This window comes from Pinus tabuliformis, chromosome 4_1, assembly GCF_031772625.1.
Source record: "Pinus tabuliformis cultivar Carrire ecotype Pingquan chromosome 4_1, CPIR1, whole genome shotgun sequence".
Taxonomy (NCBI): Eukaryota; Viridiplantae; Streptophyta; class Pinopsida; order Pinales; family Pinaceae; genus Pinus; species Pinus tabuliformis.
The window spans coordinates 788,321,148-788,333,738 of record NC_142303.1 but is presented as its reverse complement, the minus strand read 5'-3'; positions in this window follow the sequence as shown (position 1 = coordinate 788,333,738).

The window sequence follows — 12,591 nt, the reverse complement described above, 5'->3', positions numbered from 1 at the left end:
TTTGAAGTTAGAAGAGAGTCTGCAACCAAACTTGGATCTTTAATGCCACCTTCCCAACCAAGGCTACAATAAAATGCATAATGAAACAAGTCTATCCTCATGATATTTGCACTCCCCTTGTGGTTTTTTTCATTTCTATTTATTTTCTCCCGGTGAGATGTTGTTTCTATTTTAATATTGTCTGGGTGATTGTCTTGTTGCCTAGAGAAACTCCCCCTCAAACTATGATGACTTCATTTTTTTGTTCAAATCACAATATTCTCATTTTTCTCCCTCTTCCATACCTTACTTGGTTTCCTTACGTTTTTTTCTGCACTTCCTTTTGGTTCATTGTCTGGTATGCTTGGAGTTTCTTCTATTTTCTGTCTAGAACTCTTTAGGGTATATGGAAGTCTGCAGTATTTGGCTTTGTGTCCATGATTTCTATGTAAATAGCACCTTATTTGACCAAGATAAGGTGAAAAATGTGTCTGCACTCTTGTGCTATTCTTTGCATATAATTCACACTCAATGGCTCTGTCCAAATCCATTTCACAAATAAGAGTAACCATGGAAAAATTTTATGTTCCTGGTTGTTGGTGCCCTCCTTTGTTTATTTGTTGGATAGTACCTTCTTATTTTTTTGTGTTTTTCTGAATAATCATGATCTTCTTGTTCTTACAATCTTCCGCCACATGTCCATGTTCACGGCAAGAAAAACATGTGATGTTTTTCCCAAGAGCAAAGAATCTCCTTTGAGATCTTCCGAACCTGTTCAACTCATTCATTGGCTTTTGATATTACTTCTTGCTTTTGCTTTATTTACAAAGCATGTTGTTGTTAGACTCTTTTCCTATAGGTTCTTTAGAGTTGCTTCATTATCATCTTTAATGGTTTCCTTTGTTGAGTTCTTCATGGAGACAAGGTCCTCTTATAGTTCCTTACACAACCTCAGCTTCAAATCTTTTACACTGTGGGTCTCTGTCCCTGAATTTATTGCTTATCACCCCTTCTAGTCTCCTTTATTCTTCAAGTTTTGTTTTCAGACTGAAAATTTTCTCCTTCTACTCATGCTCTTTCTCATCAAATATTTGTACCAGTTTCCTCAAATCTTTGTTTTCATTCTTCAATCTTTCTATACTAGCCAATGATAAGTCAAGCCTAGCTTGATTTTCATGTTTTTTTTCTTCATGACAGTCGAGCATATTCACACAGGTAGATGTTTCATTTATCTGAACACTTTCCTATTGACAGGGACTTTTCTTCTTCCACTTTCTCTTTTCACTTTCTACATTAGTGTTATTAATCTCTCCTTCATGCATGAGGTCCAATCTTTCCCAAGTTTATTTTGTATAATTTAGGTCTATTATTGTATCAAGATCCTTATTATGAAGATTGTTATATATAACACATTTTGCCTTAACATTCCATTGATTTTCTTGCACAGAGGGAGAGTCTTTAAATTAACCTTTGCGTACAAGCTTCCATACACCAAGTCCATAAGCTATTAGTTAGGTTTTAACCTTATCATTCCATTCATGAAAGTTTGATTTACTAAGCACAGACACACTTCAATGGTCCATGATTGAACCAGGTCTACCTTCAATTTGTTAGTCTTACACCAAAGGAACTGGCTTTGATACCAATTGATGAAAATTTGACGAAACTAGGGGGGGTGGGGGGGGAGGGTGGCGGGCGAAAGGTGGGGGGGGGGGGGTTGAATCAATTTAGTATATACATGGACATTAATATTATTTTCATTAATCTCATTAACTACACCATTACATGAGCAGCTTAACAAATTATGACCAACGGATTGAATATGTGAACAACATTTAATGCGTAAACAAAACATCTTATCAACACATAATAATAACACATATTGACACCAGATATATGTGGAAACCCATAAAGGGATAAAACCATGATTTAATTATTGTTGTGATGCAAAGGCAAACTCCTACTCTTTATTACATCTGATTATCTATAGGTTCCAACCTACAAGAGGTTGCTACCTCAATTTTCCACAAGCTGCAACATGCAAGCAAGCTCCAACTCCCATATGTTTTCTGTAGGATACAACCCACAGGAGGCTCCTACCTCAACAAGCTCCAAACTGATGTTTATCAAGCCACTACTTGAAAGGACACTGCCATATCTTGATGCAAACATGAAATAAGAATGTGTTGGTTTACCTAGTCATAATTTCTACATATCTCCATCTTCATTTCTGCACATTCTACCCCTCAAATTTGTTTCACATCAGCTTCATAAGTTCCAGGTAACTAATGTATAATAGCTCAATCATCTCCCTCACATTCTCCCATTCCCTAACCTCTCCAATGCCTTCCAAAATAACATCTTTTATAAAGATAGTTTTTTTGGTTGTTTGCATCCCACATAGGAATATGAAGTGAATAGGCTTGACTCTTTGCCTTCCACTCATTCGTTTCCAAACTCTTCATATCTTGAATATTAGAACACAAAATAAATAATCCATCCAATATTAATTTCATCCACATGTAATCATTAAATGCATCAACCTAATTCCTACATCAAATACCAATATTTATCATTAATGCATCACAACAATCATTTCCTTTTCTTTGGAGACGTTCCTTTGCATCACAACAATTCAGAGCAATCAACAATTTCACATCACAACAAATTCTTCAATATCGCAATATTTTCAACATTATCCAAGCATATCACAACTCGTTTGTGTTTCTCCCTTGCTTGCTGCTCTTGTTTTGCTCCTTTGCCTGCTTCTCCTTTGCTTGTTTCTCCTTATGCAAGTTGATCCTTTGTATGTTGCTCCTTGTGTTGGCTGCTCCTTTGCTTGCTGCTTTAAATCTATAACAACGTGTGCCTTCCTCTGCTTCTTTTCCTTGATCACAATGCTCGTTGTTGCTACTTCATTTCTCCTTGCTACTACTGCTTTGCCTCGGTTGCACCTTTTCCATCAATGACAACAATGCCAACATGTACTTTATTTTATCAACCTTATTTCTTATTTTATTACATAATTATAACTTAGTAATGAAAACATAATAGTTTAACTTCTACAAAAATTTAACAACCTATTTTAATGATATAACATACTTTGTAATTTAAATATATAACTCAAAAATTTATTTTAATAATAATTGTTTTATAAATTAATAATATTAACTTGATAATATAATAATATAATCGTAGTCAACCATAATCAAAATAGTCAACTATGTTCAACCTTAGTCAACATAGTCGATCATATACATCTATTGCTACATGTTGACAATCATGATCCAACTAATTGAATGATTGCCAAACTAGCTTTGCAATGGTCAACCATGTTCAAACTAGCTCTTCAATTTTCATACTAGCTCAACAATGTTCAACTATGGTCAACCATGTTAATCAATAATTAAATATTTATAGCCATGGTCAACCATCTTCCTCTATAATAAAACATTGATGATTGTGGTTATTCACGTTCACCTATAGTCATCCATGGTTGACCAAAGTTAATTGTGGTTATTCATTCTCAACCATGGTCATGATTATACAAGCATTGATAATAAAGGTCAAATTTTTCACCCACAATCATCCACATTTGACCATAAAGAACAATTTCCAAAAAAGCTCAACCATGTTAAAAAAATATCCCAAAGTGACAAACAAAAACCAATAGTATAATTTGATGAGCATATATCAACATCTCAATCGAACGAACAAAAGTTAATGTCATAATGTGATAAAAAAAATTAATGTCACGATGTGATGATCAAAATTTGACTTGCAATGTGATAAACAAATATTAATGATGAAATATGAAAAAAAAACAATTGACATTACAATGTAAAACAAACAAAAATAAATATAGCAATGCAACAAACAAAAATCAACATAGCAATGCAACAAAAAAAAATCAACATAGCAATGCAACAAAAAAAAATCAATGTCACGAATGTGATAAGAAAAAATTGATGTCACGGTGTGAGAAACAAAAATGGATGTCGCATATGATGAAAAAAATGGTCATCACAATGTGGAAAATATATATTGTGACAACCCTTCTTGTTATCCCTCTTGTAAATTTTTCTATGAATTGTAATTCATGTAAATAATGTGGATATGTGAACATTGGCTAGCTAGGGAAGTGAATACTGATTCTAAGGTTTGAGGAGGAGGAGGAGTTGAATGTAAACCCAAACCATTGTATTTATTTCACCACCTATCTCCCTTATGAACAAAGTTGCAAACTTAACAATAAATGTACTGAATTCTCGTTTTTCATAGGTTACATCAAATAATGATTTTCAGCTATACTTTCAGCATTAAAAAAAATACTCTTAGTATAATGACTCTTTGATTTACGTATTCATTTTTAAGGTTTATTTTTAGTCGTGATATTTGGTCTATAATGTCATGATTGAAATATGTTGAAAATTTAAAGATTGTTATACTCATGATATTTTGTTTTAATTCCATGGTTAAAAAATGTTAAAATTTTTCAGAGTCGTGATATTTTATCTTTAACGCAATAATTGAAAAGTGTCAAAATTTTAAGGTTTTCAGAGTCATGATAAAATGACTGATAAACTAGTTACTTAATTTCTCAATAAGTTAGTAAAACACTTTGATAATGGGGTCTTGAATCCCACAGTACTAGCTTAGAGAAGTGTTGTAGGGAAAAGTATCCGACTCGGATGACCCAATCCCACTCTAAGGGTGATAGTACCTCAGCAACAACTGTAAAGAAAACTACTTAAGGTTTACTTCTTTATGAAAGCAAAAGAGATTAGATAAATGCACTAACCGTTGCCTTGCGCTTAATGTCAAATCCAAACTCTTCTTTATGGCTGCTTGCTCCCAGCTCCTTGCTCTATTGCTGGCCCAGCTACAGTGAGATCCTGCAAGATAGCAAAGAAGGAAACTACAAGCAACATGCAATCATAACTGATTCATAGATTAGTGTAAATCAAATATACAATCATCACAATATATCATTGAAACAAGAGCATATAGAAGAACCTCAATAGCTTTTATTAATGAAGAAGTAAAGGTTCTGAGAGTGTTACAACCATTGAAGGTCCTAATCCAGCAACACCTCCCAGCAGGAAGAATTTCTCCTCTTCACCTCTCTCAAGCAATCACCCAATAGCTCTATAGTGAAACCAACAGCATATCATTACTTTGCACAAAATTCTAGCCTCCTGAGCTCATAGGAGAGAGCTCAATATATAGATGAATTGAGAAAGGATGAGTCAGCTTGCAACTGATGTGTAGCTGCCTTGTGTCCTCTCTCTCTTCAGTTAATCTTTAGTTGATCTTCAGTTCTTGAGTCCACTTGGAGAACCTTGCTTCCACTTGGAGAAACAGAGCCTCTGACTCATCACAAGGCGAAATCCCTGATCCAAGTGTCATTTTTGGAAGATTCCAGAGCAATGACTCAGTGTGCCACATGTCCAAACTCGCTCAACACAGGTGGCCTTTGTTCTACCTGCTTTGCAACGCAGGTACACCATGGAGGAGTTGTGTTTCAGCGCAGAAGCCTAGTGGAGCACCTGCTTTGATTTCAGGATTGCTTGTTTTTGAGTGTTTTCAGGTGGAGAACTGCTCTGAGAGCTGTTGGTTTGCTGACCTTGTTCCTCTAGGGGTAAGAACATCATGTTTAGGGAACTTTGGATCCCTTGGATTATTGACAATTCATGCCTGTTGCTGTAAGGCACAAAATTGTCTATAACAGATGCCCCCTAAAGTATGAGGTCGTTTATCAGGTGAAATGCTTTATTGAGAGGATCCGAAGTTCATTCAATCTGCTGAGAAGTGTCCTGTAATAAGATACAATACAATACATTATTTTTCATACATTTTCATGATCTAGCTGAGGCGGGCATTCCCATGCTCAGCTTTATAAATACATTTTGGTACATAGAACAGACGATCGTCTGATTGTAGACCGATAATTCTCTGCTGAAATTATCATCCTTTGAGAAGGATGATCATCTGCTGTAATGATGTACATATCAAATGTCTTTACGTCCCAAATATATATCGCAGCCCGGATGGATGAAACTAGATCCGGGGTCTTCAATCTCTTCCGATCTTCACTCGATGTACAAGTCGATCCATGTGAGAATTTCTTGAAGTCGAACATGGAAAGACATCGCTTGATTACCGGTCAATGATGTAAACCGTTAACAAGCGCGAGAGGAATCACCGATAAGGATGATGACCCTCAAGGTACGGCAGTACAATCCACATGGTGGGAATAAAAGACTTGGCGTCGACCACCATGCAAAATCTTCTGGTCGAAGGTCATTGATGTATACCTGTCGCCGGAAGTGAGAAACTTGCCATTGAGGCATGCAAGCTTCAAAGTACTGAAGGGGGTGTTCCTAGATCAACTCCTTGGATAATGAGCTGATGTTGACAAGGAGCGATCTGTCAAAGGAGGGCCTTAATGAATCCCACATCAGTGACACGGAACGGAGCTAGTGATTGTGATGAGGTGAAAACAAACTGTGATGTATGATTCAGGGTGGCGGCCATGAAGTGGATGAAGGATAATGTATGGCAGTGGATGGGACACGGTTGACTCTTTGCAGAACCACATCTCTTGAACATATAACGACACTGATGTGATGGATTGGTAGCATTACCCCGATTGTGGATGGTGTGGCGAGGACCATGGTTATGAGACCGGTGAATGAAACAACCCAACCCGATGTGATACGGAGGACAAAGTGTCATGTTCAAGAGCGACTTGCTACCATTAATGCTGTGAGGTTCTCCCAATTTTTCCCCAGTCATTGCTGACCAGTACCTCTTTATTTTTGTCAAGCTTGAGGAGGATAACATATGCTTGTTCTATAACCTGCCCTTCGGGCAAGCCCATCGCTATGTTTTAACGAGCCTAGCGATAGGGAAACTCGTTCTCGTCTAAAGACAAGTTTGTCGCTATTTAATCATTTTAACGAGTCTAACGACAAGGAAAACTCGGTCCTTTTCATTTTTAGAGAGTCTGACAAGGTACGGAAAGTTAACTCCAAAATTCCTTTTTCGTCATCTAATCCCTTAAGTCCGAAAAAGTATAAAACAATACAAAAGGGATGAATTTTCGATTTCTTTAACGAGCCGAACAAAACAAGCGCTCGATATTTTTGTGCAATAATCCCTCAGGTCCAAAAAGATTAAATCCTAGAGGAGGGATAGCTCTTCCGGTCCTTTTAACGAGCTGGAAGGCCAAAACTCGGAAAACTTTTCATATTTTACGAGTCAGTGAAAAGAGCTCAAAGAAAACTCGTCTTTTGAGGAACGAGTGATAAACAGGGATAGCAGCAGATTCCAGGTACAGGTTGGAATTTTCCAATCACGACAGTGTCACAAGGATGGCTAAGTGAAATCACTCTTCGCAGCTGTTCCTCAAAATGGGTAAACAAACATATGGAGATGAACGATTGGCCAAATGAACGGATGGAGGTGATGGCATATAAACACGACCAAGGGCTTTTAATATGGCTATCAAAGGTTACATTTCTCAAGGTTATTTACCGGTTCATTTTTTCTGGGTGAGCTTGAACTGTAGGGAAAGATTGCTCACGACTTATGTTTATTTTTTAACGAGCATGAACTCTATACAAAAACTGCTCGATTCTTACGTTTATTTTTTAACGAGCATGAACATTGCTAAAACTGCTCGATTATACCAGTCTTAATACAAGGAATGCCTTAGGTGAGGTAATCTTATTTAAGGAGCGATACCTCACTAATTACTCCAATTTGGCAGGTTTTAACTTTTGCCTTTCATCCTTTCTTTATGCAAGCTGGAAACGGCTAATCCTACGAGTTTAACGGGTTAGACCTACAGGTTTAAAGGGAGGACCTAAAAATTTAAAAAATAAATAGTCGTCCCGTGCTTGCACTCCAAAAGGTTTGCATGCCCCCAGGTATAAAGTATAATTTCGAGATTCTGTCCTCTTACTTATTATCCGAAAAATGGTTTTGTTCACTGCCGCAAACTAAACTCTCTTTTCGGCGATGTCTATCATTAGGTTGCTAAGGATGGTGACTACTTGTTTTAGCAATTTCATCTCTTTCTTTGGAGACTGCCCCTACTTATCCTTCAAAACATATTGTTTTAATGGGTGAGGCTTGACATTCAAAGATGGTGGCTACTTGCTGCCACAAATGGATCTCCTCCTTAGGAGAGCCTACTTTTTTAGACAAAGGGAGACGATCTTTTCGCTCACATAACTTTGACAAAAGAATTTTATTCTAGAACAACCCTCTCTTCCTTTTTCGGACGGGGTACGGACTAGTCCATTCTTCTGCGGAAATTAACTTTATACCCAAGGTTTTCTCTGCCCAAGGCAGGCCAGGGTGCATGCCCCCTGGGTCCTTGTTCTTTATTTCCGAATTACTCGCATTCATCGGGAAGTAGAACCGGGGGTGGTGGCATTCCTTGAGTGAATAAACCGTTAAGGGATGGTATTTGACTATTTGCGATGCGTGATCCTGGAAATGAAAATTGGTCTACGAGCTTGACCATTCTTCCTTCGTGCGGAAAACACATGACTCTAAAGAGCGAGGACACTATTGCCTCCATGCAATATATATAGTCTCGTCCAAGGAGTAAGTTATAAACCAAGGGTCCCTGGACGACCATGATGTTCATATGAACTGTCTTCCCTTTCAATGTAATTGGAACATTGGGGAGAATCCCTAACGGGTGACTGGTTCCTTTATCAAAACCTGATAGATTTCTCATCTCAGGTAAAAGCGCTGGGCAACCCAGTGCTTTCCAAGCAATAGAGGAAAGGATACTCACAGATGCCCCTTCATCAATGATAGTTCCAGCCATCACCATTCTGTAGATTTGGACTATGATTCTGAATGGGATACTGGCTGGTAACCGGGGTCTGCCTAATTGATTCCAATCAAAGGATACAACTAGGTTGCTTGGTGGCGGGACCGAATATACGGCCGGATACGACTCTGACGATGTTCCTTCCTGCGATAAAGGAATGGGCGCATTGCCCTGATGCTCATCAGAGTCTATGTTGATGAAAAGAATATGGACGGTGTCATCCTTATCCTCTTCAGTGATGGTGTCATTTGAAGATGGGTCTTCAATGACGGAGTCATTGGAGGATGAAACCTTTGAAGGAAGAACCGGGTCAACTGCCGTTTCGACCTTTAGACTTTCGTCTGGTCTAGATTCAGTAGGTTCATTCTCAATGACCGACACTTCAGCCGACCACTTGAGCGGGTCAGCTGGATTTTCAACTATCGAGGGATTAGGCGCGAGTTTTCGGTATCCAGGAGGAAGTCGTAACGGTGAAACCGGACGATCTTCCAAAACTCTTTTTTCCTCATCTAAGGATGGACATCGGTGGATGGCGTGATCGCCTTCACACAACATACAGGGTGATCTTGGTCTCCCTTTTCGTCCTTCACTCTCGCTAGTTGACGGACTGCAATCAACATGACTACCAGAGGTTGATGCTACCGGATTGTGCAACCTTGGGGACCAGTCCCTTAGTATCCGGGGAATACAAGGACAATCACGATGGAAATGGGTCCCTTTGCAAATGACACATGGCGATTTAGGCCCGGTCGGTGCAGTGTGTGGATTTTTGTCAGATGTTTTTTGCTTGCCCCCAGTCGCCTTCGCCATAGGCCCCTTCTGCTTCTTTTCTCTCTTCTTCTTTTCCTTCTTCTCCATGGGAGGCTGACCTTTGCCGGCTCTACCTTGCGAAGATGAAGGATTAGAGGAAGAATTGTAAGAAGTGGAAGGCTGGTGGGTAGTTCTAGACTGGTCTGACTGTTGATTCGACTGCTCAGGATTAGTGGCGATCTGAACTACATTAGTTGAAAAGAGCCATACAGGTAGGCCAATTGTCAATCCTGGAAGTGACAATGTGGCCATATGAGGCGCACCAACATCTCCCCAAGAGGAGAAGGGATTGGGACTTCCGCCAAGGTTACTTCCTTGGTTGGTGGGCTCCATACTTTTCAACTGAAAGATCAACGTGGGAATAACAGGTGATTATGTTCCGATTAAAATAAATTTTATTAACGACGCTTTAGACACAACTTTGCTTTTTCATGTTTTAAGAGTCGAGAAAAAGCTAAAGATGACTCTAGTCGCCTTCGATGTTTTAACGAGCCCGAAGTGACAAATGCTCGGATGGACTTTTTTAGTTATAGAGTTTGAAAAAGGCCAAAAGAAACTTCTCTGGAGTTCTAGGCAGAGGGTGTGCCAAACTTTTCGCGAAACCACAGAATACGTTTTACGGTACGGGTGGTCGATCTTCGTGAATGCTGTGTTCACTGCATCGCGATCAGTAGGGCGGCCGACACGGCTTCCTATGGATAAAGGATAATTGCCTATAGGGGTCTCCCAATATATACTCGACGGTACGTGGGAGCACAAGTCCGTATTAGTGCCACCGACTCTCAGGAGGAATCACCCACCTTCGTAGAGATCGACAGTCACTATGTTTAACGACGCCGGAACACGTCTCTACCTAGACCTCTATGTGTTTGCGTTATATTACAAAGCGTTGTTATGTAAATTGGATTTATTTTAATGTTGATCTTGCTTAGCAGTTTGTCTTTAAGGATCACCACGAGATGTATGTAACAAATTCCTGAATGCAGTCTAAGATGAGAAGCAAACTTTTCAATCTTTCAACTTTGAAAACCTTAACTACTGAGGGAAAAGAAAGGCATATCTTTTCACACAGATCATAGAGCACACACTAATGCAAATTTTTCCTAAATCGTCATGCAAACAGTCAAATGCAAAATGCACAATGCATGTATTTTCTTTTCCCTTTCTTAATGTTGATTGGTTACAAAAAGAAAGTTGTTATATAACTTTGATTTCGATTTAAAGCGAAAGTAAACAAGCTTGTCCAAAATCAAAAGACACCTTAAGATTTACTCGTTTAATCACTGGAAATACATGAAATCAAACCATAATGACGAAAGTAAAACGACTAATCAGCTATGGACAGCAAACAAGCTAACTCTTTAGACCAGCAAAATACCTAACACAGGTTCAGATCTAAGAGGCCAAAAGCAAGACTAGTTTACTTTTCGTTATGGGAAATTGTAAATGAAGTAAGAAATACAAAAGAACAAGTACAATTTCGTTATATAACAGAGGCGGAATGATGGCAAGTAATGTTGGTTTCAGAACAGGTGCAAGACTGGTAACTGGCTGCCAAATCTATAGTGAAAACAGGCAAGAAAAAGGGAGGAAACCCCAACTGCACTAGGAAAAATTGGGCCAACGCAGGTGCTGCACAGCCAGTCTGGCTCTCAGCGCAGGTAGCCCCTTCGGGACCTGCGTTGCAAAGTAGGTAGCCTGTGTACTACCTGCTTTGGAAAACGAAAGTTGCGTTTTCACAGTTTCCGGGTCATAATTTTCTCAAAAATGCACAGTTTTTGCTCAAATCAGAAGCAATCAGTCAAGCACACTCAAAGGGATGATAAGGAAGGTGAAAAGCTATCACTAAGAGCTTACAAGGATCCTTGTAGATCAGCTCTTCAAATCATGAACTTGCTCAGAAATGAGCTAGAGTAGCTGCCCTCTACTTCGCTTTTGATATAGTCAAAAGCTTTTCGATTTGGTACTCTTTTGTTCAGGAAATGAATAGCAAAATACTACAAACACAATCAAACAGATACGATCCCCAGCGGAGTCGCCAGTTTGTTGTAGGGAAAAGTATCCGACTCGGATGACCCTATCCCACTCTAAGGGTGATAGTACCTCAGCAACAACTGTAAAGAAAACTACTTAAGGTTTACTTCTTTATGAAAGCAAAAGAGATTAGATAAATGCACTAACCGTTGCCTTGCGCTTAATGTCGAATCCAAACTCTTCTTTATGGCTGCTTGCTCCCAGCTCCTTGCTCTATTGCTGGCCCAGCTACAGTGAGATCCTGCAAGATAGCAAAGAAGGAAACTACAAGCAACATGCAATCATAACTGATTCATAGATTAGTGTAAATCAAATATACAATCATCACAATATATCATTGAAACAAGAGCATATAGAAGAACCTCAATAGCTTTTATTAATGAAGAAGTAAAGGTTCTGAGAGTGTTACAACCATTGAAGGTCCTAATCCAGCAACACCTCCCAGCAGGAAGAATTTCTCCTCTTCACCTCTCTCAAGCAATCACCCAATAGCTCTATAGTGAAACCAACAGCATATCATTACTTTGCACAAAATTCCAGCCTCCTGAGCTCATAGGAGAGAGCTCAATATATAGATGAATTGAGAAAGGATGAGTCAGCTTGCAATTGATGTGTAGCTGCCTTGTGTCCTCTCTCTCTTCAGTTAATCTTTAGTTGATCTTCAGTTCTTGAGTCCACTTGGAGAACCTTGCTTCCACTTGGAGAAACAGAGCCTCTGACTCATCACAAGGCGAAATCCCTGATCCAAGTGTCATTTTTGGAAGATTCCAGAGCAATGACTCAGTGTGCCACATGTCCAAACTCGCTCAACGCAGGTGGCCTTTGTTCTACCTGCTTTGCAACGCAGGTCCACCATGGAGGAGTTGTGTTTCAGCGCAGAAGCCTAGTGGAGCACCTGCTTTGATTTCAGGATT